Genomic DNA, 25485 nt, shown 5'->3' with positions numbered 1-25485 from the left:
CTGACCTTTCTCCCCAGTCTATCCCCAGGACCAGTGTGTATCTGAGTCAATGGGACTCTCTCTGACCTTTCTCCCCAGTCCCCCAGGACCAGTGTGTATCTGAGTCAATATGACACTCTCTGACCTTTCTCCCCAGTCTATCCCCAGTACCAGTGTGTAGCTGAGTCAATGGGACTCTCTCTGACATTTCTCCCCAGTCCCCCACGACCAGTGTGTATCTGAGTCAATGGGACTCTCTCTGAACTTTCTCCCCAGTCTATCCCCAGGACAAGTGTGTATCTGTGTCAATGGGACTCTCTGACCTTTCTCCCCAATCTATCCCCAGGACCAATGTGTATCTGAGTCAATGGGACTCTCTCTGACCTTTCTCCCCAGTCTATCCCCAGGACCAGTGTGTATCTGAGTCAATGGGACACTCTCTGACCTTTCTCCCCAGTCTATCCCCAGGACCAGTGTTTATCTGAGTCAATGGGACTCTCTGACCTTTCTCCTCAGTCTATCCCCAGGACCAGTGTTTATCTGAGTCAATGGGACTCTCTCTGACCTTTCTCCCAAGTCTATCCCCAGGAACAGTGTTTATCTGTGTCAATGGGACACTCTCTGACCTTTCTCCCAAGTCGATCCCCACGACCAATGTGTATCTGAGTCAATGGGACTCTCTCTGACCTTTCTCCCCAGTCTATCCCCAGGACCAGTGTGTATCTGAGTCAATGGGACACTCTCTGACCTTTCTCCCCAGTCTATCCCCAGGACCAGTGTTTATCTGAGTCAATGGAACTCTCTGACCTTTCTCCCCAGTCTATCCCCAGGACCAGTGTGTATCTGAGTCAAAGGAACTCTCTCTGACCTTTCTCCCCAGTCTATCCCCAGGACCAGTATTTATCTGAGTCAATGGGACACTCTCTGATCTTTCTCCCCAGTCTATCCCCTGAACCAGTGTTTATCTGAGTCAATGGAACTCTCTGACCTTTCTCCACAGTCTATCCCCAGGACAAGTTTGTATCTGAGTCAATGGGACACTCTCTGACCTTTCACCCCAGTCTATCCCCAGGACCAGTGTGTATCTGAGTCAATGGGACTCTCTCTGACCTTTCTACCCAGTCGATCCCCAGGACCTGTGTGTGTCTGAGTCAATTGGACACTCTCTGACCTTTCTCCCCAGTCTATCCCCAGGACCAATGTTTATCTGAGTCAATGGGACTCTCTCTGACCTTTCTCCCCAGTCCATCCCCAGGACCAGTGTGTATCTGAGTCAATGGGACTCTCTCTGATCTTGCTCCCCAGTCTATCCCCAGGACCAGTGTTTATCTGAGTCAATGGGACACTCTCTGACCTTTCTCCCCAGTCTATCCCCAGGACCAGTGTGTATCTGAGTCAATGGGACTCTCTCTGACCTTTCTCCCCAGTCGATCCCGAGGACCAGTGTGTATTTAAGTCAATGGGACTCTCTCTGACCTTTCTCCCCAGTCTATCCCCAGGACCAGTGTGTATCTGAATCAATGGGACACTCTCTGACCTTTCTCCCCAGTCTATCCCCAGGACCAGTGTGTATCTGAGTCAATGGGACTCTCTCTGACCTTTCTCCCCAGTCTATCCCCAGGACCAGTGTGTTACTGAGTCAATGTGACTCTCTGACCTTTCTCCCCAGTCTATCCCCAGGACCAGTGTGTATCTGAGTCAATGGGATTCTCTCTGACCTTTCTCCCCAGTCTATCCCCAGGACCAGTGTGTATCTGAGTCAATGGGACTCTCTGACCTTTCTCCCCAGTCTATCCCCAGGACCAGTGTGTATCTGAGTCAATGGGACACTCTATGACCTTTCTCCCCAGTCTTTCCCCAGGACCAGTGTGTATCTTAGTCAATGGGACTCTCTCTGACTTTTCTCCCCAGTCTATCCCCAGGACCAGTTTGTATCTGAGTCAATGGGGCTCTCTCTGACCGTTCTCCACATTCTATCCCCAGGACCAGTGTTTATCTGAGTCAATGGGACACTCTCTGATCTTTCTCCCCAGTCTATCCCCAGGACCAGTGTGTATCTGAGTCAATGGGACACTCTCTGACCTTTCTCCCCAGTCTATCCCCAGGACCAGTGTGTATCTGAGTCAATGGGACTCTCTCTGACCTTTCTCCCCAATCCCCCAGGACCAGTGTTTATCTCAGTCAATGGGACTCTCTCTGATCTTTCTCCCCAGTCTAACCCCAGGAGCAGCGTGTATCTGAGTCAAAGGAACTCTCTCTGACCTTTCTCCCCAGTCCATCCCCAGGACCAGTATTTATCTGAGTCATTGGGACACTCTCTGATCTTTCTCCCCAGTCTATCCCCTGGACCAGTGTTTATCTGAGTCAATGGAACTCTCTGACCTTTCTCCCCAGTCTATCCCCAGGACCAGTGTGTATCTGAGTCATTGGGACACTCTCTGACCTTTCTCCCCAGTCTATCCCCAGGACCAGTGTGTATCTGAGTCAATGGGACACTCTCTGATCTTTCTCCCCAGTCTATCCCCTGGACCAGTGTTTATCTGAGTCAATGGAACTCTCTGACCTTTCTCCCCAGTCTATCCCCAGGACCAGTTTGTATCTGAGTCAATGGGACACTCTCTGACCTTTCTCCCCAGTCTATCCCCAGGACCAATGTTTATCTGAGTCAATGGGACACTCTCTGACCTTTCTCCCCAGTCTATCCCCAGGACCAGTGTGTATCTGAGTCAATGGGACACTCTCTGATCTTTCTCCCCAGTCTATCCCCTGGACCAGTGTTTATCTGAGTCAATGGAACTCTCTGACCTTTCTCCCCAGTCTATCCCCAGGACCAGTTTGTATCTGAGTCAATGGGACACTCTCTGACCTTTCTCCCCAGTCTATCCCCAGGACCAGTGTGTATAAGAGTCAATGGGACTCTCTCTGACCTTTCTCCCCAGTCTATCCCCATGACCAATGTTTATCTGAGTCAATGGGACTCTCTCTGATCTTTCTCCCCAGTCTATCCCCAGGACCAGTGTGTATCTGAGTCAATGGGACTCTCTCTGATCTTGCTCCCCAGTCTATCCCCAGGACCAGTGTTGATCTGAGTCAAGGCACTATCTCTGACCTTTCTCCCAAGTCGATCCCCACGACCAGTGTGTACCTGAGTCAATGGGACTCTCTCTGACCTTTCTCCCCAGTCTATCCCCAGGACCAGTGTTTATCTGAGTCAATGGGACTCTCTGACCTTTCTCCTCAGTCTATCCCCAGGACCAGTGTTTATCTGAGTCAATGGGACTCTCTCTGACCTTTCTCCCAAGTCTATCCCCAGGAACAGTGTTTATCTGTGTCAATGGGACACTCTCTGACCTTTCTCCCAAGTCGATCCCCACGACCAATGTGTATCTGAGTCAATGGGACTCTCTCTGACCTTTCTCCCCAGTCTATCCCCAGGACCAGTGTGTATCTGAGTCAATGGGACACACTCTGACCTTTCTCCCCAGTCTATCCCCAGGACCAGTGTTTATCTGAGTCAATGGAACTCTCTGACCTTTCTCCCCAGTCTATCCCCAGGACCAGTGTGTATCTGAGTCAAAGGAACTCTCTCTGACCTTTCTCCCCAGTCTATCCCCAGGACCAGTATTTATCTGAGTCAATGGGACACTCTCTGATCTTTCTCCCCAGTCTATCCCCTGAACCAGTGTTTATCTGAGTCAATGGAACTCTCTGACCTTTCTCCCCAGTCTATCCCCAGGACAAGTTTGTATCTGAGTCAATGGGACACTCTCTGACCTTTCTCCCCAGTCTATCGCCAGGACCAGTGTGTATCTGAGTCAATGGGACTCTCTCTGACCTTTCTACCCAGTCGATCCCCAGGACCTGTGTGTATCTGAGTCAATTGGACACTCTCTGACCTTTCTCCCCAGTCTATCCCCAGGACCAATGTTTATCTGAGTCAATGGGACTCTCTCTGACCTTTCTCCCCAGTCCATCCCCAGGACCAGTGTGTATCTGAGTCAATGGGACTCTCTCTGATCTTGCTCCCCAGTCTATCCCCAGGACCAGTGTTTATCTGAGTCAATGGGACACTCTCTGACCTTTCTCCCCAGTCTATCCCCAGGACCAGTGTGTATCTGAGTCAATGGGACTCTCTCTGACCTTTCGACCCAGTCGATCCCCAGGACCTGTGTGTATCTGAGTCAATTGGACACTCTCTGACCTTTCTCCCCAGTCTATCCCCAGGACCAATGTATATCTGAGTCAATGGGACTCTCTCTGACCTTTCTCCCCAGTCCCCCAGGACCAGTGTGAATCTGAGTCAATGGGAATCCTCTCTGACCTTTCTCCCCAGTCTATCCCCAGGACCAGTGCGTATCTGAGTCAATGGGACTCTCTCTGACCTTTCTCCCCAGTCTATCCCCAGGACCAGTGTGTATTTAAGTCAATGGGACTCTCTCTGATCTTTCTCCCCAGTCTATCCCCAGGACCAGTGTGTATCTGAATCAATGGGACACTCTCTGACCTTTCTCCCCAGTCTATCCCCAGGACCAGTGTGTATCTGAGTCAATGGGACTCTCTCTGACCTTTCTCCCCAGTCTATCCCCAGGACCAGTATGTATCTGAGTCAATGGGACACTCTCTGACCTTTCTCCCCAGTCTATCCCCAGGACCAGTGTGTATCTTAGTCAATGGGACTCTCTGACCTTTCTCCCCAGTCTATCCCCAGGACCAGTGTGTATCTGAGTCAATGGGACACTCTCTGACCTTTCTCCCCAGTCTATCCCCAGGACCAGTGTGTTACTGAGTCAATGTGACTCTCTGACCTTTCTCCCCAGTCTATCCCCAGGACCAGTGTGTATCTGAGTCAATGGGATTCTCTCTGACCTTTCTCCCCAGTCTATCCCCAGGACCAGTGTGTATCTTAGTCAATGGGACTCTCTCTGACTTTTCTCCCCAGTCTATCCCCAGGACCAGTGTGTATCTTAGTCAATGGGACTCTCTCTGACTTTTCTCCCCAGTCTTTCCCCAGGACCAGTTTGTATCTGAGTCAATGGGGCTCTCTCTGACCGTTCTCCACATTCTATCCCCAGGACCAGTGTTTATCTGAGTCAATGGGACACTCTCTGATCTTTCTCCCCAGTCTATCCCCAGGACCAGTGTGTATCTGAATCAACGGGACACTCTCTGACCTTTCTCCCCAGTCTATCCCCAGGACCAGTGTGTATCTGAGTCAATGGGACTCTCTCTGACCTTTCTCCCCAATCCCCCAGGACCAGTGTTTATCTCAGTCAATGGGACTCTCTCTGATCTTTCTCCCCAGTCTAACCCCAGGAGCAGCGTGTATCTGAGTCAAAGGAACTCTCTCTGACCTTTCTCCCCAGTCCATCCCCAGGACCAGTATTTATCTGAGTCATTGGGACACTCTCTGATCTTTCTCCCCAGTCTATCCCCTGGACCAGTGTTTATCTGAGTCAATGGAACTCTCTGACCTTTCTCCCCAGTCTATCCCCAGGACCAGTGTGTATCTGAGTCATTGGGACACTCTCTGACCTTTCTCCCCAGTCTATCCCCAGGACCAGTGTGTATCTGAGTCAATGGGACACTCTCTGATCTTTCTCCCCAGTCTATCCCCTGGACCAGTGTTTATCTGAGTCAATGGAACTCTCTGACCTTTCTCCCCAGTCTATCCCCAGGACCAGTTTGTATCTGAGTCAATGGGACACTCTCTGACCTTTCTCCCCAGTCTATCCCCAGGACCAGTGTGTATAAGAGTCAATGGGACTCTCTCTGACCTTTCTCCCCAGTCTATCCCCAAGACCAATGTTTATCTGAGTCAATGGGACTCTCTCTGATCTTTCTCCCCAGTCTATCCCCAGGACCAGTGTGTATCTGAGTCAATGGGACTCTCTCTGATCTTGCTCCCCAGTCTATCCCCAGGACCAGTGTTGATCTGAGTCAAGGGACTATCTCTGACCTTTCTCCCAAGTCGATCCCCACGACCAGTGTGTACCTGAGTCAATGGGACTCTCTCTGACCTTTCTCCCCAGTCCATCCCCAGGACCAGTGTGTATCTGAGTCAATGGGACACTCTCTGACCTTTCTCCCCAGTCTATCCCCAGGACCAGTGTTTATCTGTGTCAATGGGACAGTCTCTGACTTTTCTCCCCAGTCTATCCCCAGGACCAGTGTGTATCTGAGTCAATGGGACTCTCTCTGACCTTTCTCCCCAGTCTATCCCCAGGACCAGTGTGTATCTGAGTCAATGGGACTCTCACTGACCTTTCCCCCCAGTCCATCCCCAGGACCAGTGTGTATCTGAGTCAATGGGACACTCTCTGACCTTTCTCCCCAGTCTATCTCCAGGACCAGTGTTTATCTGAGTCAATGGGACTCTCTGACCTTTCTCCTCAGTCTATCCCCAGGACCAGTGTTTATCTGAGTCAATGGGACTCTCTCTGACCTTTCTCCCAAGTCTATCCCCAGGAACAGTGTTTATCTGTGTCAATGGGACACTCTCTGACCTTTCTCCCCAGTCTATCCCCAGGACCAGTGTGTATCTGAGTCAATGGCACTCTCTCTGACCTTTCTCCCCAGTCTATCCCCAGGACCAGTGTTTATCTGAGTCAATGGGACTCTCTGACCTTTCTCCTCAGTCTATCCCCAGGACCAGTGTTTATCTGAGTCAATGGGACTCTCTCTGACCTTTCTCCCAAGTCTATCCCCAGGAACAGTGTTTATCTGTGTCAATGGAACACTCTCTGACCTTTCTCCCAAGTCGATCCCCACGACCAATGTGTATCTGAGTCAATGGGACTCTCTCTGACCTTTCTCCCCAGTCTATCCCCAGGACCAGTGTGTATCTGAGTCAATGGGACACTCTCTGACCTTTCTCCCAAGTCTATCCCCAGGACCAGTGTTTATCTGAGTCAATGGAACTCTCTGACCTTTCTCCCCAGTCTATCCCCAGGACCAGTGTGTATCTGAGTCAAAGGAACTCTCTCTGACCTTTCTCCCCAGTCTATCCCCAGGACCAGTATTTATCTGAGTCAATGGGACACTCTCTGATCTTTCTCCCCAGTCTATCCCCTGAACCAGTGTTTATCTGAGTCAATGGAACTCTCTGACCTTTCTCCCCAGTCTATCCCCAGGACAAGTTTGTATCTGAGTCAATGGGACACTCTCTGACCTTTCTCCCCAGTCTATCCCCAGGACCAGTGTGTATCTGAGTCAATGGGACTCTCTCTGACCTTTCTACCCAGTCGATCCCCAGGACCTGTGTGTATCTGAGTCAATTGGACACTCTCTGACCTTTCTCCCCAGTCTATCCCCAGGACCAATGTTTATCTGAGTCAATGGGACTCTCTCTGACCTTTCTCCCCAGTCCATCCCCAGGACCAGTGTGTATCTGAGTCAATGGGACTCTCTCTGATCTTGCTCCCCAGTCTATCCCCAGGACCAGTGTTTATCTGAGTCAATGGGACACTCTCTGACCTTTCTCCCCAGTCTATCCCCAGGACCAGTGTGTATCTGAGTCAATGGGATTCTCTCTGACCTTTCTCCCCAGTCTATCCCCAGGACCAGTGTGTATCTTAGTCAATGGGACTCTCTCTGACTTTTCTCCCCAGTCTATCCCCAGGACCAGTGTGTATCTTAGTCAATGGGACTCTCTCTGACTTTTCTCCCCAGTCTATCCCCAGGACCAGTTTGTATCTGAGTCAATGGGGCTCTCTCTGACCGTTCTCCACATTCTATCCCCAGGACCAGTGTTTATCTGAGTCAATGGGACACTCTCTGATCTTTCTCCCCAGTCTATCCCCAGGACCAGTGTGTATCTGAATCAACGGGACACTCTCTGACCTTTCTCCCCAGTCTATCCCCAGGACCAGTGTGTATCTGAGTCAATGGGACTCTCTCTGACCTTTCTCCCCAATCCCCCAGGACCAGTGTTTATCTCAGTCAATGGGACTCTCTCTGATCTTTCTCCCCAGTCTAACCCCAGGAGCAGCGTGTATCTGAGTCAAAGGAACTCTCTCTGACCTTTCTCCCCAGTCCATCCCCAGGACCAGTATTTATCTGAGTCATTGGGACACTCTCTGATCTTTCTCCCCAGTCTATCCCCTGGACCAGTGTTTATCTGAGTCAATGGAACTCTCTGACCTTTCTCCCCAGTCTATCCCCAGGACCAGTGTGTATCTGAGTCATTGGGACACTCTCTGACCTTTCTCCCCAGTCTATCCCCAGGACCAGTGTGTATCTGAGTCAATGGGACACTCTCTGATCTTTCTCCCCAGTCTATCCCCTGGACCAGTGTTTATCTGAGTCAATGGAACTCTCTGACCTTTCTCCCCAGTCTATCCCCAGGACCAGTTTGTATCTGAGTCAATGGGACACTCTCTGACCTTTCTCCCCAGTCTATCCCCAGGACCAGTGTGTATAAGAGTCAATGGGACTCTCTCTGACCTTTCTCCCCAGTCTATCCCCAAGACCAATGTTTATCTGAGTCAATGGGACTCTCTCTGATCTTTCTCCCCAGTCTATCCCCAGGACCAGTGTGTATCTGAGTCAATGGGACTCTCTCTGATCTTGCTCCCCAGTCTATCCCCAGGACCAGTGTTGATCTGAGTCAAGGGACTATCTCTGACCTTTCTCCCAAGTCGATCCCCACGACCAGTGTGTACCTGAGTCAATGGGACTCTCTCTGACCTTTCTCCCCAGTCCATCCCCAGGACCAGTGTGTATCTGAGTCAATGGGACACTCTCTGACCTTTCTCCCCAGTCTATCCCCAGGACCAGTGTTTATCTGTGTCAATGGGACAGTCTCTGACTTTTCTCCCCAGTCTATCCCCAGGACCAGTGTGTATCTGAGTCAATGGGACTCTCTCTGACCTTTCTCCCCAGTCTATCCCCAGGACCAGTGTGTATCTGAGTCAATGGGACTCTCACTGACCTTTCCCCCCAGTCCATCCCCAGGACCAGTGTGTATCTGAGTCAATGGGACACTCTCTGACCTTTCTCCCCAGTCTATCTCCAGGACCAGTGTTTATCTGAGTCAATGGGACTCTCTGACCTTTCTCCTCAGTCTATCCCCAGGACCAGTGTTTATCTGAGTCAATGGGACTCTCTCTGACCTTTCTCCCAAGTCTATCCCCAGGAACAGTGTTTATCTGTGTCAATGGGACACTCTCTGACCTTTCTCCCCAGTCTATCCCCAGGACCAGTGTGTATCTGAGTCAATGGCACTCTCTCTGACCTTTCTCCCCAGTCTATCCCCAGGACCAGTGTTTATCTGAGTCAATGGGACTCTCTGACCTTTCTCCTCAGTCTATCCCCAGGACCAGTGTTTATCTGAGTCAATGGGACTCTCTCTGACCTTTCTCCCAAGTCTATCCCCAGGAACAGTGTTTATCTGTGTCAATGGAACACTCTCTGACCTTTCTCCCAAGTCGATCCCCACGACCAATGTGTATCTGAGTCAATGGGACTCTCTCTGACCTTTCTCCCCAGTCTATCCCCAGGACCAGTGTGTATCTGAGTCAATGGGACACTCTCTGACCTTTCTCCCAAGTCTATCCCCAGGACCAGTGTTTATCTGAGTCAATGGAACTCTCTGACCTTTCTCCCCAGTCTATCCCCAGGACCAGTGTGTATCTGAGTCAAAGGAACTCTCTCTGACCTTTCTCCCCAGTCTATCCCCAGGACCAGTATTTATCTGAGTCAATGGGACACTCTCTGATCTTTCTCCCCAGTCTATCCCCTGAACCAGTGTTTATCTGAGTCAATGGAACTCTCTGACCTTTCTCCCCAGTCTATCCCCAGGACAAGTTTGTATCTGAGTCAATGGGACACTCTCTGACCTTTCTCCCCAGTCTATCCCCAGGACCAGTGTGTATCTGAGTCAATGGGACTCTCTCTGACCTTTCTACCCAGTCGATCCCCAGGACCTGTGTGTATCTGAGTCAATTGGACACTCTCTGACCTTTCTCCCCAGTCTATCCCCAGGACCAATGTTTATCTGAGTCAATGGGACTCTCTCTGACCTTTCTCCCCAGTCCATCCCCAGGACCAGTGTGTATCTGAGTCAATGGGACTCTCTCTGATCTTGCTCCCCAGTCTATCCCCAGGACCAGTGTTTATCTGAGTCAATGGGACACTCTCTGACCTTTCTCCCCAGTCTATCCCCAGGACCAGTGTGTATCTGAGTCAACGGGACTCTCTCTGACCTTTCGACCCAGTCGATCCCCAGGACCTGTGTGTATCTGAGTCAATTGGACACTCTCTGACCTTTCTCCCCAGTCTATCCCCAGGACCAATGTATATCTGAGTCAATGGGACTCTCTCTGACCTTTCTCCCCAGTCCCCCAGGACCAGTGTGAATCTGAGTCAATGGGAATCCTCTCTGACCTTTCTCCCCAGTCTATCCCCAGGACCAGTGTGTATCTGAGTCAATGGGACTCTCTCTGACCTTTCTCCCCAGTCTATCCCCAGGACCAGTGTGTATTTAAGTCAATGGGACTCTCTCTGACCTTTCTCCCCAGTCTATCCCCAGGACCAGTGTGTATCTGAATCAATGGGACACTCTCTGACCTTTCTCCCCAGTCTATCCCCAGGACCAGTGTGTATCTGAGTCAATGGGACTCTCTCTGACCTTTCTCCCCAGTCTATCCCCAGGACCAGTATGTATCTGAGTCAATGGGACACTCTCTGACCTTTCTCCCCAGTCTATCCCCAGGACCAGTGTGTATCTTAGTCAATGGGACTCTCTGACCTTTCTCCCCAGTCTATCCCCAGGACCAGTGTGTATCTGAGTCAATGGGACACTCTCTGACCTTTCTCCCCAGTCTATCCCCAGGACCAGTGTGCTACTGAGTCAATGTGACTCTCTGACCTTTCTCCCCAGTCTATCCCCAGGACCAGTGTGTATCTGAGTCAATGGGATTCTCTCTGACCTTTCTCCCCAGTCTATCCCCAGGACCAGTGTGTATCTGAGTCAATGGGACTCTCTGACCTTTCTCCCCAGTCTATCCCCAGGACCAGTGTGTATCTGAGTCAATGGGACACTCTATGACCTTTCTCCCCAGTCTTTCCCCAGGACCACATGTGTATCTTAGTCAATGGGACTCTCTCTGACTTTTCTCCCCAGTCTATCCCCAGGACCAGTTTGTATCTGAGTCAATGGGGCTCTCTCTGACCGTTCTCCACATTCTATCCCCAGGACCAGTGTTTATCTGAGTCAATGGGACACTCTCTGATCTTTCTCCCCAGTCTATCCCCTGAACCAGTGTTTATCTGAGTCAATGGAACTCTCTGACCTTTCTCCCCAGTCTATCCCCAGGACAATTTGTATCTGAGTCAATGGGACACTCTCTGACCTTTCTCCCCAGTCTATCCCCAGGACCAGTGTGTTACTGAGTCAATGTGACTCTCTGACCTTTCTCCCCAGTCTATCCCCAGGACCAGTGTGTATCTGAGTCAATGGGATTCTCTCTGACCTTTCTCCCCAGTCTATCCCCAGGACCAGTGTGTATCTTAGTCAATGGGACTCTCTCTGACTTTTCTCCCCAGTCTATCCCCAGGACCAGTGTGTATCTTAGTCAATGGGACTCTCTCTGACTTTTCTCCCCAGTCTATCCCCAGGACCAGTTTGTATCTGAGTCAATGGGGCTCTCTCTGACCGTTCTCCACATTCTATCCCCAGGACCAGTGTTTATCTGAGTCAATGGGACACTCTCTGATCTTTCTCCCCAGTCTATCCCCAGGACCAGTGTGTATCTGAATCAACGGGACACTCTCTGACCTTTCTCCCCAGTCTATCCCCAGGACCAGTGTGTATCTGAGTCAATGGGACTCTCTCTGACCTTTCTCCCCAATCCCCCAGGACCAGTGTTTATCTCAGTCAATGGGACTCTCTCTGATCTTTCTCCCCAGTCTAACCCCAGGAGCAGCGTGTATCTGAGTCAAAGGAACTCTCTCTGACCTTTCTCCCCAGTCCATCCCCAGGACCAGTATTTATCTGAGTCATTGGGACACTCTCTGATCTTTCTCCCCAGTCTATCCCCTGGACCAGTGTTTATCTGAGTCAATGGAACTCTCTGACCTTTCTCCCCAGTCTATCCCCAGGACCAGTGTGTATCTGAGTCATTGGGACACTCTCTGACCTTTCTCCCCAGTCTATCCCCAGGACCAGTGTGTATCTGAGTCAATGGGACACTCTCTGATCTTTCTCCCCAGTCTATCCCCTGGACCAGTGTTTATCTGAGTCAATGGAACTCTCTGACCTTTCTCCCCAGTCTATCCCCAGGACCAGTTTGTATCTGAGTCAATGGGACACTCTCTGACCTTTCTCCCCAGTCTATCCCCAGGACCAGTGTGTATAAGAGTCAATGGGACTCTCTCTGACCTTTCTCCCCAGTCTATCCCCAAGACCAATGTTTATCTGAGTCAATGGGACTCTCTCTGATCTTTCTCCCCAGTCTATCCCCAGGACCAGCGTGTATCTGAGTCAATGGGACTCTCTCTGATCTTGCTCCCCAGTCTATCCCCAGGACCAGTGTTGATCTGAGTCAAGGGACTATCTCTGACCTTTCTCCCAAGTCGATCCCCACGACCAGTGTGTACCTGAGTCAATGGGACTCTCTCTGACCTTTCTCCCCAGTCCATCCCCAGGACCAGTGTGTATCTGAGTCAATGGGACACTCTCTGACCTTTCTCCCCAGTCTATCCCCAGGACCAGTGTTTATCTGTGTCAATGGGACAGTCTCTGACTTTTCTCCCCAGTCTATCCCCAGGACCAGTGTGTATCTGAGTCAATGGGACTCTCTCTGACCTTTCTCCCCAGTCTATCCCCAGGACCAGTGTGTATCTGAGTCAATGGGACTCTCACTGACCTTTCCCCCCAGTCCATCCCCAGGACCAGTGTGTATCTGAGTCAATGGGACACTCTCTGACCTTTCTCCCCAGTCTATCTCCAGGACCAGTGTTTATCTGAGTCAATGGGACTCTCTGACCTTTCTCCTCAGTCTATCCCCAGGACCAGTGTTTATCTGAGTCAATGGGACTCTCTCTGACCTTTCTCCCAAGTCTATCCCCAGGAACAGTGTTTATCTGTGTCAATGGGACACTCTCTGACCTTTCTCCCCAGTCTATCCCCAGGACCAGTGTGTATCTGAGTCAATGGCACTCTCTCTGACCTTTCTCCCCAGTCTATCCCCAGGACCAGTGTTTATCTGAGTCAATGGGACTCTCTGACCTTTCTCCTCAGTCTATCCCCAGGACCAGTGTTTATCTGAGTCAATGGGACTCTCTCTGACCTTTCTCCCAAGTCTATCCCCAGGAACAGTGTTTATCTGTGTCAATGGAACACTCTCTGACCTTTCTCCCAAGTCGATCCCCACGACCAATGTGTATCTGAGTCAATGGGACTCTCTCTGACCTTTCTCCCCAGTCTATCCCCAGGACCAGTGTGTATCTGAGTCAATGGGACACTCTCTGACCTTTCTCCCAAGTCTATCCCCAGGACCAGTGTTTATCTGAGTCAATGGAACTCTCTGACCTTTCTCCCCAGTCTATCCCCAGGACCAGTGTGTATCTGAGTCAAAGGAACTCTCTCTGACCTTTCTCCCCAGTCTATCCCCAGGACCAGTATTTATCTGAGTCAATGGGACACTCTCTGATCTTTCTCCCCAGTCTATCCCCTGAACCAGTGTTTATCTGAGTCAATGGAACTCTCTGACCTTTCTCCCCAGTCTATCCCCAGGACAAGTTTGTATCTGAGTCAATGGGACACTCTCTGACCTTTCTCCCCAGTCTATCCCCAGGACCAGTGTGTATCTGAGTCAATGGGACTCTCTCTGACCTTTCTACCCAGTCGATCCCCAGGACCTGTGTGTATCTGAGTCAATTGGACACTCTCTGACCTTTCTCCCCAGTCTATCCCCAGGACCAATGTTTATCTGAGTCAATGGGACTCTCTCTGACCTTTCTCCCCAGTCCATCCCCAGGACCAGTGTGTATCTGAGTCAATGGGACTCTCTCTGATCTTGCTCCCCAGTCTATCCCCAGGACCAGTGTTTATCTGAGTCAATGGGACACTCTCTGACCTTTCTCCCCAGTCTATCCCCAGGACCAGTGTGTATCTGAGTCAACGGGACTCTCTCTGACCTTTCGACCCAGTCGATCCCCAGGACCTGTGTGTATCTGAGTCAATTGGACACTCTCTGACCTTTCTCCCCAGTCTATCCCCAGGACCAATGTATATCTGAGTCAATGGGACTCTCTCTGACCTTTCTCCCCAGTCCCCCAGGACCAGTGTGAATCTGAGTCAATGGGAATCCTCTCTGACCTTTCTCCCCAGTCTATCCCCAGGACCAGTGTGTATCTGAGTCAATGGGACTCTCTCTGACCTTTCTCCCCAGTCTATCCCCAGGACCAGTGTGTATTTAAGTCAATGGGACTCTCTCTGACCTTTCTCCCCAGTCTATCCCCAGGACCAGTGTGTATCTGAATCAATGGGACACTCTCTGACCTTTCTCCCCAGTCTATCCCCAGGACCAGTGTGTATCTGAGTCAATGGGACTCTCTCTGACCTTTCTCCCCAGTCTATCCCCAGGACCAGTATGTATCTGAGTCAATGGGACACTCTCTGACCTTTCTCCCCAGTCTATCCCCAGGACCAGTGTGTATCTTAGTCAATGGGACTCTCTGACCTTTCTCCCCAGTCTATCCCCAGGACCAGTGTGTATCTGAGTCAATGGGACACTCTCTGACCTTTCTCCCCAGTCTATCCCCAGGACCAGTGTGTTACTGAGTCAATGTGACTCTCTGACCTTTCTCCCCAGTCTATCCCCAGGACCAGTGTGTATCTGAGTCAATGGGATTCTCTCTGACCTTTCTCCCCAGTCTATCCCCAGGACCAGTGTGTATCTGAGTCAATGGGACTCTCTGACCTTTCTCCCCAGTCTATCCCCAGGACCAGTGTGTATCTGAGTCAATGGGACACTCTATGACCTTTCTCCCCAGTCTTTCCCCAGGACCACATGTGTATCTTAGTCAATGGGACTCTCTCTGACTTTTCTCCCCAGTCTATCCCCAGGACCAGTTTGTATCTGAGTCAATGGGGCTCTCTCTGACCGTTCTCCACATTCTATCCCCAGGACCAGTGTTTATCTGAGTCAATGGGACACTCTCTGATCTTTCTCCCCAGTCTATCCCCTGAACCAGTGTTTATCTGAGTCAATGGAACTCTCTGACCTTTCTCCCCAGTCTATCCCCAGGACAATTTGTATCTGAGTCAATGGAACACTCTCTGACCTTTCACCCCAGTCTATCCCCAGGACCAGTGTGTATCTGAGTCAATGGGACTCTCTCTGATCTTTCTCCCCAGTCTATCCCCAAGACCAATGTTTATCTGAGTCAATGGGACTCTCTCTGATCTTTCTCCCCAGTCTATCCCCAGGACCAGTGTGTATCTGAGTCAATGGGACTCTCTCTGATCTTGCTCCCCAGTCTATCCCCAGGACCAGTGTTGATCTGAGTCAAGGGACTATCTCTGACCTTTCTCCCAAGTCGATCCCCACGACCAGTGTGTACCTGAGTCAATGGGACTCTCTCTGACCTTTCTCCCCAGTCCATCCCCAGGACCAGTGTGTATCTGAGTCAATGGGACACTCTCTGACCTTTCTCCCCAGTCTATCCCCAGGACCAGTGTTTATCTGTGTCAATGGGACAGACTCTGACTTTTCTCCCCAGTCTATCCCCAGGACCAGTGTGTATCTGAGTCAATGGGACTCTCTCTGACCTTTCTCCCCAGTCTATCCCCAGGACCAGTGTGTATCTGAGTCAATGGGACTCTCACTGACCTTTCCCCCCAGTCCATCCCCAGGACCAGTGTGTATCTGAGTCAATGGGACACTCTCTGACCTTTCTCCCCAGTCTATCTCCAGGACCAGTGTTTATCTGAGTCAATGGGACTCTCTGACCTTTCTCCTCAGTCTATCCCCAGGACCAGTGTTTATCTGAGTCAATGGGACTCTCTCTGACCTTTCTCCCAAGTCTATCCCCAGGAACAGTGTTTATCTGTGTCAATGGGACACTCTCTGACCTTTCTCCCCAGTCTATCCCCAGGACCAGTGTGTATCTGAGTCAATGGCACTCTCTCTGACCTTTCTCCCCAGTCTATCCCCAGGACCAGTGTTTATCTGAGTCAATGGGACTCTCTGACCTTTCTCCTCAGTCTATCCCCAGGACCAGTGTTTATCTGAGTCAATGGGACTCTCTCTGACCTTTCTCCCAAGTCTATCCCCAGGAACAGTGTTTATCTGTGTCAATGGAACACTCTCTGACCTTTCTCCCAAGTCGATCCCCACGACCAATGTGTATCTGAGTCAATGGGACTCTCTCTGACCTTTCTCCCCAGTCTATCCCCAGGACCAGTGTGTATCTGAGTCAATGGGACACTCTCTGACCTTTCTCCCAAGTCTATCCCCAGGACCAGTGTTTATCTGAGTCAATGGAACTCTCTGACCTTTCTCCCCAGTCTATCCCCAGGACCAGTGTGTATCTGAGTCAAAGGAACTCTCTCTGACCTTTCTCCCCAGTCTATCCCCAGGACCAGTATTTATCTGAGTCAATGGGACACTCTCTGATCTTTCTCCCCAGTCTATCCCCTGAACCAGTGTTTATCTGAGTCAATGGAACTCTCTGACCTTTCTCCCCAGTCTATCCCCAGGACAAGTTTGTATCTGAGTCAATGGGACACTCTCTGACCTTTCTCCCCAGTCTATCCCCAGGACCAGTGTGTATCTGAGTCAATGGGACTCTCTCTGACCTTTCTACCCAGTCGATCCCCAGGACCTGTGTGTATCTGAGTCAATTGGACACTCTCTGACCTTTCTCCCCAGTCTATCCCCAGGACCAATGTTTATCTGAGTCAATGGGACTCTCTCTGACCTTTCTCCCCAGTCCATCCCCAGGACCAGTGTGTATCTGAGTCAATGGGACTCTCTCTGATCTTGCTCCCCAGTCTATCCCCAGGACCAGTGTTTATCTGAGTCAATGGGACACTCTCTGACCTTTCTCCCCAGTCTATCCCCAGGACCAGTGTGTATCTGAGTCAACGGGACTCTCTCTGACCTTTCGACCCAGTCGATCCCCAGGACCTGTGTGTATCTGAGTCAATTGGACACTCTCTGACCTTTCTCCCCAGTCTATCCCCAGGACCAATGTATATCTGAGTCAATGGGACTCTCTCTGACCTTTCTCCCCAGTCCCCCAGGACCAGTGTGAATCTGAGTCAATGGGAATCCTCTCTGACCTTTCTCCCCAGTCTATCCCCAGGACCAGTGTGTATCTGAGTCAATGGGACTCTCTCTGACCTTTCTCCCCAGTCTATCCCCAGGACCAGTGTGTATTTAAGTCAATGGGACTCTCTCTGACCTTTCTCCCCAGTCTATCCCCAGGACCAGTGTGTATCTGAATCAATGGGACACTCTCTGACCTTTCTCCCCAGTCTATCCCCAGGACCAGTGTGTATCTGAGTCAATGGGACTCTCTCTGACCTTTCTCCCCAGTCTATCCCCAGGACCAGTATGTATCTGAGTCAATGGGACACTCTCTGACCTTTCTCCCCAGTCTATCCCCAGGACCAGTGTGTATCTTAGTCAATGGGACTCTCTGACCTTTCTCCCCAGTCTATCCCCAGGACCAGTGTGTATCTGAGTCAATGGGACACTCTCTGACCTTTCTCCCCAGTCTATCCCCAGGACCAGTGTGTTACTGAGTCAATGTGACTCTCTGACCTTTCTCCCCAGTCTATCCCCAGGACCAGTGTGTATCTGAGTCAATGGGATTCTCTCTGACCTTTCTCCCCAGTCTATCCCCAGGACCAGTGTGTATCTGAGTCAATGGGACTCTCTGACCTTTCTCCCCAGTCTATCCCCAGGACCAGTGTGTATCTGAGTCAATGGGACACTCTATGACCTTTCTCCCCAGTCTTTCCCCAGGACCACATGTGTATCTTAGTCAATGGGACTCTCTCTGACTTTTCTCCCCAGTCTATCCCCAGGACCAGTTTGTATCTGAGTCAATGGGGCTCTCTCTGACCGTTCTCCACATTCTATCCCCAGGACCAGTGTTTATCTGAGTCAATGGGACACTCTCTGATCTTTCTCCCCAGTCTATCCCCTGAACCAGTGTTTATCTGAGTCAATGGAACTCTCTGACCTTTCTCCCCAGTCTATCCCCAGGACAATTTGTATCTGAGTCAATGGGACACTCTCTGACCTTTCACCCCAGTCTATCCCCAGGACCAGTGTGTATCTGAGTCAATGGGACTCTCTCTGACCTTTCTACCCAGTCGATCCCCAGGACCTGTGTGTATCTGAGTCAATTGGACACTCTCTGACCTTTCTCCCCAGTCTATCCCCAGGACCAATGTTTATCTGAGTCAATGGGACTCTCTCTGACCTTTCTCCCCAGTCCATCCCCAGGACCAGTGTGTATCTGAGTCAATGGGACTCTCTCTGATCTTGCTCCCCAGTCTATCCCCAGGACCAGTGTTTATCTGAGTCAATGGGACACTCTCCGACCTTTCTCCCCAGTCTATCCCCAGGACCAGTGTGTATCTGAGTCAATGGGACTCTCTCTGACCTTTCGACCCAGTCGATCCCCAGGACCTGTGTGTATCTGAGTCAATTGGACACTCTCTGACCTTTCTCCCCAGTCTATCCCCAGGACCAATGTATATCTGAGTCAATGGGACTCTCTCTGACCTTTCTCCCCAGTCCCCCAGGACCAGTGTGAATCTGAGTCAATGGGAATCCTCTCTGACCTTTCTCCCCAGTCTATCCCCAGGACCAGTGTGTATCTGAGTCAATGGGACTCTCTCTGACCTTTCTCCCCAGTCTATCCCCAGAACCAGTGTGTATCTTAGTCAATGGGACTCTCTGACCTTTCTCCCCAGTCTATCCCCAGGACCATTGTCTATCTGAGTCAATGGGACACTCTCTGACCTTTCTCCCCAGTCTATCCCCAGAACCAGTGTGTTACTGAGTCAATGTGACTCTCTGACCTTTCTCCCCAGTCTATCCCCAGGACCAGTGTGTATCTTAGTCAATGGGACTCTCTCTGACTTTTCTCCCCAGTCTATCCCCAGGACCAGTTTGTATCTGAGTCAATGGGGCTCTCTCTGACCGTTCTCCACATTCTATCCCCAGGACCAGTGTTTATCTGAGTCAATGGGACACTCTCTGATCTTTCTCCCCAGTCTATCCCCAGGACCAGTGTGTATCTGAGTCAATGGGACACTCTCTGACCTTTCTCCCCAGTCTATCCCCAGGACCAGTGTGTATAAGAGTCAATGGGACTCTCTCTGATCTTGCTCCCCAGTCTATCCCCAGGACCAGTGTTGATCTGAGTCAAGGCACTATCTCTGACCTTTCTCCCAAGTCGATCCCCACGACCAGTGTGTACCTGAGTCAATGGGACTCTCTCTGACCTTTCTCCCCAGTCTATCCCCAGGACCAGTGTTTATCTGAGTCAATGGGACTCTCTGACCTTTCTCCTCAGTCTATCCCCAGGACCAGTGTTTATCTGAGTCAATGGGACTCTCTCTGACCTTTCTCCCAAGTCTATCCCCAGGAACAGTGTTTATCTGTGTCAATGGGACACTCTCTGACCTTTCTCCCAAGTCGATCCCCACGACCAATGTGTATCTGAGTCAATGGGACTCTCTCTGACCTTTCTCCCCAGTCTATCCCCAGGACCAGTGTGTATCTGAGTCAATGGGACACTCTCTGACCTTTCTCCCCAGTCTATCCCCAGGACCAGTGTTTATCTGAGTCAATGGAACTCTCTGACCTTTCTCCCCAGTCTATCCCCAGGACCAGTGTGTATCTGAGTCAAAGGAACTCTCTCTGACCTTTCTCCCCAGTCTATCCCCAGGACCAGTATTTATCTGAGTCAATGGGACACTCTCTGATCTTTCTCCCCAGTCTATCCCCTGAACCAGTGTTTATCTGAGTCAATGGAACTCTCTGACCTTTCTCCCCAGTCTATCCCCAGGACAAGTTTGTATCTGAGTCAATGGGACACTCTCTGACCTTTCTCCCCAGTCTATCCCCAGGACCAGTGTGTATCTGAGTCAATGGGACTCTCTCTGACCTTTCTACCCAGTCGATCCCCAGGACCTGTGTGTATCTGAGTCAATTGGACACTCTCTGACCTTTCTCCCCAGTCTATCCCCAGGACCAATGTTTATCTGAGTCAATGGGACTCACTCTGACCTTTCTCCCCAGTCCATCCCCAGGACCAGTGTGTATCTGAGTCAATGGGACTCTCTCTGATCTTGCTCCCCAGTCTATCCCCAGGACCAGTGTTTATCTGAGTCAATGGGACACTCTCTGACCTTTCTCCCCTGTCTATCCCCAGGACCAGTGTGTATCTGAGTCAATGGGACTCTCTCTGACCTTTCGACCCAGTCGATCCCCAGGACCTGTGTGTATCTGAGTCAATTGGACACTCTCTGACCTTTCTCCCCAGTCTATCCCCAGGACCAATGTATATCTGAGTCAATGGGACTCTCTCTGACCTTTCTCCCCAGTCCCCCAGGACCAGTGTGAATCTGAGTCAATGGGAATCCTCTCTGACCTTTCTCCCCAGTCTATCCCCAGGACCAGTGTGTATCTGAGTCAATGGGACTCTCTCTGACCTTTCTCCCCAGTCTATCCCCAGGACCAGTGTGTATTTAAGTCAATGGGACTCTCTCTGACCTTTCTCCCCAGTCTATCCCCAGGACCAGTGTGTATCTGAATCAATGGGACACTCTCTGACCTTTCTCCCCAGTCTATCCCCAGGACCAGTGTGTATCTGAGTCAATGGGACTCTCTCTGACCTTTCTCCCCAGTCTATCCCCAGGACCAGTGTGTATCTGAGTCAATGGGACTCTCTCTGACCTTTCTCCCCAATCCCCCAGGACCAGTGTTTATCTCAGTCAATGGGACTCTCTCTGATCTTTCTCCCCAGTCTAACCCCAGGAGCAGCGTGTATCTGAGTCAAAGGAACTCTCTCTGACCTTTCTCCCCAGTCCATCCCCAGGACCAGTATTTATCTGAGTCATTGGGACACTCTCTGATCTTTCTCCCCAGTCTATCCCCTGGACCAGTGTTTATCTGAGTCAATGGAACTCTCTGACCTTTCTCCCCAGTCTATCCCCAGGACCAGTGTGTATCTGAGTCATTGGGACACTCTCTGACATTTCTCCCCAGTCTATCCCCAGGACCAGTGTGTATCTGAGTCAATGGGACACTCTCTGATCTTTCTCCCCAGTCTATCCCCTGGACCAGTGTTTATCTGAGTCAATGGAACTCTCTGACCTTTCTCCCCAGTCTATCCCCAGGACCAGTTTGTATCTGAGTCAATGGGACACTCTCTGACCTTTCTCCCCAGTCTATCCCCAGGACCAGTGTGTATAAGAGTCAATGGGACTCTCTCTGACCTTTCTCCCCAGTCTATCCCCAAGACCAATGTTTATCTGAGTCAATGGGACTCTCTCTGATCTTTCTCCCCAGTCTATCCCCAGGACCAGTGTGTATCTGAGTCAATGGGACTCTCTCTGATCTTGCTCCCCAGTCTATCCCCAGGACCAGTGTTGATCTGAGTCAAGGGACTATCTCTGACCTTTCTCCCAAGTCGATCCCCACGACCAGTGTGTACCTGAGTCAATGGGACTCTCTCTGACCTTTCTCCCCAGTCCATCCCCAGGACCAGTGTGTATCTGAGTCAATGGGACACTCTCTGACCTTTCTCCCCAGTCTATCCCCAGGACCAGTGTTTATCTGTGTCAATGGGACAGTCTCTGACTTTTCTCCCCAGTCTATCCCCAGGACCAGTGTGTATCTGAGTCAATGGGACTCTCTCTGACCTTTCTCCCCAGTCTATCCCCAGGACCAGTGTGTATCTGAGTCAATGGGACTCTCACTGACCTTTCCCCCCAGTCCATCCCCAGGACCAGTGTGTATCTGAGTCAATGGGACACTCTCTGACCTTTCTCCCCAGTCTATCCCCAGGACCAGTGTTTATCTGAGTCAATGGGACTCTCTGACCTTTCTCCTCAGTCTATCCCCAGGACCAGTGTTTATCTGAGTCAATGGGACTCTCTCTGACCTTTCTCCCAAGTCTATCCCCAGCAACAGTGTTTATCTGTGTCAATGGGACACTCTCTGACCTTTCTCCCCAGTCTATCCCCAGGACCAGTGTGTATCTGAGTCAATGGCACTCTCTCTGACCTTTCTCCCCAGTCCCCCAGGACCAGTGTTTATCTGAGTCAATGGGACACTCTCTGACCTTTCTCCCCAGTCTATCCCCAGGACCAGTGTTTATCTGAGTCAAGGGACTATCTCTGACCTTTCTCCCAAGTCGATCCCCACGACCAGTGTGTACCTGAGTCAATGGGACTCTCTCTGACCTTTCTCCCCAGTCCATCCCCAGGACCAGTGTGTATCTGAGTCAATGGGACACTCTCTGACCTTTCTCCCCAGTCTATCCCCAGGACCAGTGTTTATCTGAGTCAATGGGACACTCTCTGACCTTTCTCCCCAGTCTATCCCCAGGACCAGTGTGTATCTGAGTCAATGGGACTCTCTCTGACCTTTCGACCCAGTCGATCCCCAGGACCTGTGTGTATCTGAGTCAATTGGACACTCTCTGACCTTTCTCCCCAGTCTATCCCCAGGACCAATGTATATCTGAGTCAATGGGACTCTCTCTGACCTTTCTCCCCAGTCCCCCAGGACCAGTGTGAATCTGAGTCAATGGGAATCCTCTCTGACCTTTCTCCCCAGTCTATCCCCAGGACCAGTGTGTATCTGAGTCAATGGGACTCTCTCTGACCTTTCTCCCCAGTCTATCCCCAGAACCAGTGTGTATCTTAGTCAATGGGACTCTCTGACCTTTCTCCCCAGTCTATCCCCAGGACCATTGTGTATCTGAGTCAATGGGACACTCTCTGACCTTTCTCCCCAGTCTATCCCCAGAACCAGTGTGTTACTGAGTCAATGTGACTCTCTGACCTTTCTCCCCAGTCTATCCCCAGGACCAGTGTGTATCTTAGTCAATGGGACTCTCTCTGACTTTTCTCCCCAGTCTATCCCCAGGACCAGTTTGTATCTGAGTCAATGGGGCTCTCTCTGACCGTTCTCCACATTCTATCCCCAGGACCAGTGTTTATCTGAGTCAATGGGACACTCTCTGATCTTTCTCCCCAGTCTATCCCCAGGACCAGTGTGTATCTGAGTCAATGGGACACTCTCTGACCTTTCTCCCCAGTCTATCCCCAGGACCAGTGTGTATAAGAGTCAATGGGACTCTCTCTGATCTTGCTCCCCAGTCTATCCCCAGGACCAGTGTTGATCTGAGTCAAGGCACTATCTCTGACCTTTCTCCCAAGTCGATCCCCACGACCAGTGTGTACCTGAGTCAATGGGACTCTCTCTGACCTTTCTCCCCAGTCTATCCCCAGGACCAGTGTTTATCTGAGTCAATGGGACTCTCTGACCTTTCTCCTCAGTCTATCCCCAGGACCAGTGTTTATCTGAGTCAATGGGACTCTCTCTGACCTTTCTCCCAAGTCTATCCCCAGGAACAGTGTTTATCTGTGTCAATGGGACACTCTCTGACCTTTCTCCCAAGTCGATCCCCACGACCAATGTGTATCTGAGTCAATGGGACTCTCTCTGACCTTTCTCCCCAGTCTATCCCCAGGACCAGTGTGTATCTGAGTCAATGGGACACTCTCTGACCTTTCTCCCCAGTCTATCCCCAGGACCAGTGTTTATCTGAGTCAATGGAACTCTCTGACCTTTCTCCCCAGTCTATCCCCAGGACCAGTGTGTATCTGAGTCAAAGGAACTCTCTCTGACCTTTCTCCCCAGTCTATCCCCAGGACCAGTATTTATCTGAGTCAATTGGACACTCTCTGACCTTTCTCCCCAGTCTATCCCCAGGACCAATGTTTATCTGAGTCAATGGGACTCACTCTGACCTTTCTCCCCAGTCCATCCCCAGGACCAGTGTGTATCTGAGTCAATGGGACTCTCTCTGATCTTGCTCCCCAGTCTATCCCCAGGACCAGTGTTTATCTGAGTCAATGGGACACTCTCTGACCTTTCTCCCCTGTCTATCCCCAGGACCAGTGTGTATCTGAGTCAATGGGACTCTCTCTGACCTTTCGACCCAGTCGATCCCCAGGACCTGTGTGTATCTGAGTCAATTGGACACTCTCTGACCTTTCTCCCCAGTCTATCCCCAGGACCAATGTATATCTGAGTCAATGGGACTCTCTCTGACCTTTCTCCCCAGTCCCCCAGGACCAGTGTGAATCTGAGTCAATGGGAATCCTCTCTGACCTTTCTCCCCAGTCTATCCCCAGGACCAGTGTGTATCTGAGTCAATGGGACTCTCTCTGACCTTTCTCCCCAGTCTATCCCCAGGACCAGTGTGTATTTAAGTCAATGGGACTCTCTCTGACCTTTCTCCCCAGTCTATCCCCAGGACCAGTGTGTATCTGAATCAATGGGACACTCTCTGACCTTTCTCCCCAGTCTATCCCCAGGACCAGTGTGTATCTGAGTCAATGGGACTCTCTCTGACCTTTCTCCCCAGTCTATCCCCAGGACCAGTGTGTATCTGAGTCAATGGGACTCTCTCTGACCTTTCTCCCCAATCCCCCAGGACCAGTGTTTATCTCAGTCAATGGGACTCTCTCTGATCTTTCTCCCCAGTCTAACCCCAGGAGCAGCGTGTATCTGAGTCAAAGGAACTCTCTCTGACCTTTCTCCCCAGTCCATCCCCAGGACCAGTATTTATCTGAGTCATTGGGACACTCTCTGATCTTTCTCCCCAGTCTATCCCCTGGACCAGTGTTTATCTGAGTCAATGGAACTCTCTGACCTTTCTCCCCAGTCTATCCCCAGGACCAGTGTGTATCTGAGTCATTGGGACACTCTCTGACATTTCTCCCCAGTCTATCCCCAGGACCAGTGTGTATCTGAGTCAATGGGACACTCTCTGATCTTTCTCCCCAGTCTATCCCCTGGACCAGTGTTTATCTGAGTCAATGGAACTCTCTGACCTTTCTCCCCAGTCTATCCCCAGGACCAGTTTGTATCTGAGTCAATGGGACACTCTCTGACCTTTCTCCCCAGTCTATCCCCAGGACCAGTGTGTATAAGAGTCAATGGGACTCTCTCTGACCTTTCTCCCCAGTCTATCCCCAAGACCAATGTTTATCTGAGTCAATGGGACTCTCTCTGATCTTTCTCCCCAGTCTATCCCCAGGACCAGTGTGTATCTGAGTCAATGGGACTCTCTCTGATCTTGCTCCCCAGTCTATCCCCAGGACCAGTGTTGATCTGAGTCAAGGGACTATCTCTGACCTTTCTCCCAAGTCGATCCCCACGACCAGTGTGTACCTGAGTCAATGGGACTCTCTCTGACCTTTCTCCCCAGTCCATCCCCAGGACCAGTGTTTATCTG

This window comes from Pristiophorus japonicus, chromosome 25 (assembly GCF_044704955.1).
Source record: "Pristiophorus japonicus isolate sPriJap1 chromosome 25, sPriJap1.hap1, whole genome shotgun sequence".
In the NCBI taxonomy this organism is placed as follows: Eukaryota; Metazoa; Chordata; class Chondrichthyes; family Pristiophoridae; genus Pristiophorus; species Pristiophorus japonicus.
Note: the sequence above shows the minus strand (reverse complement) of the source record.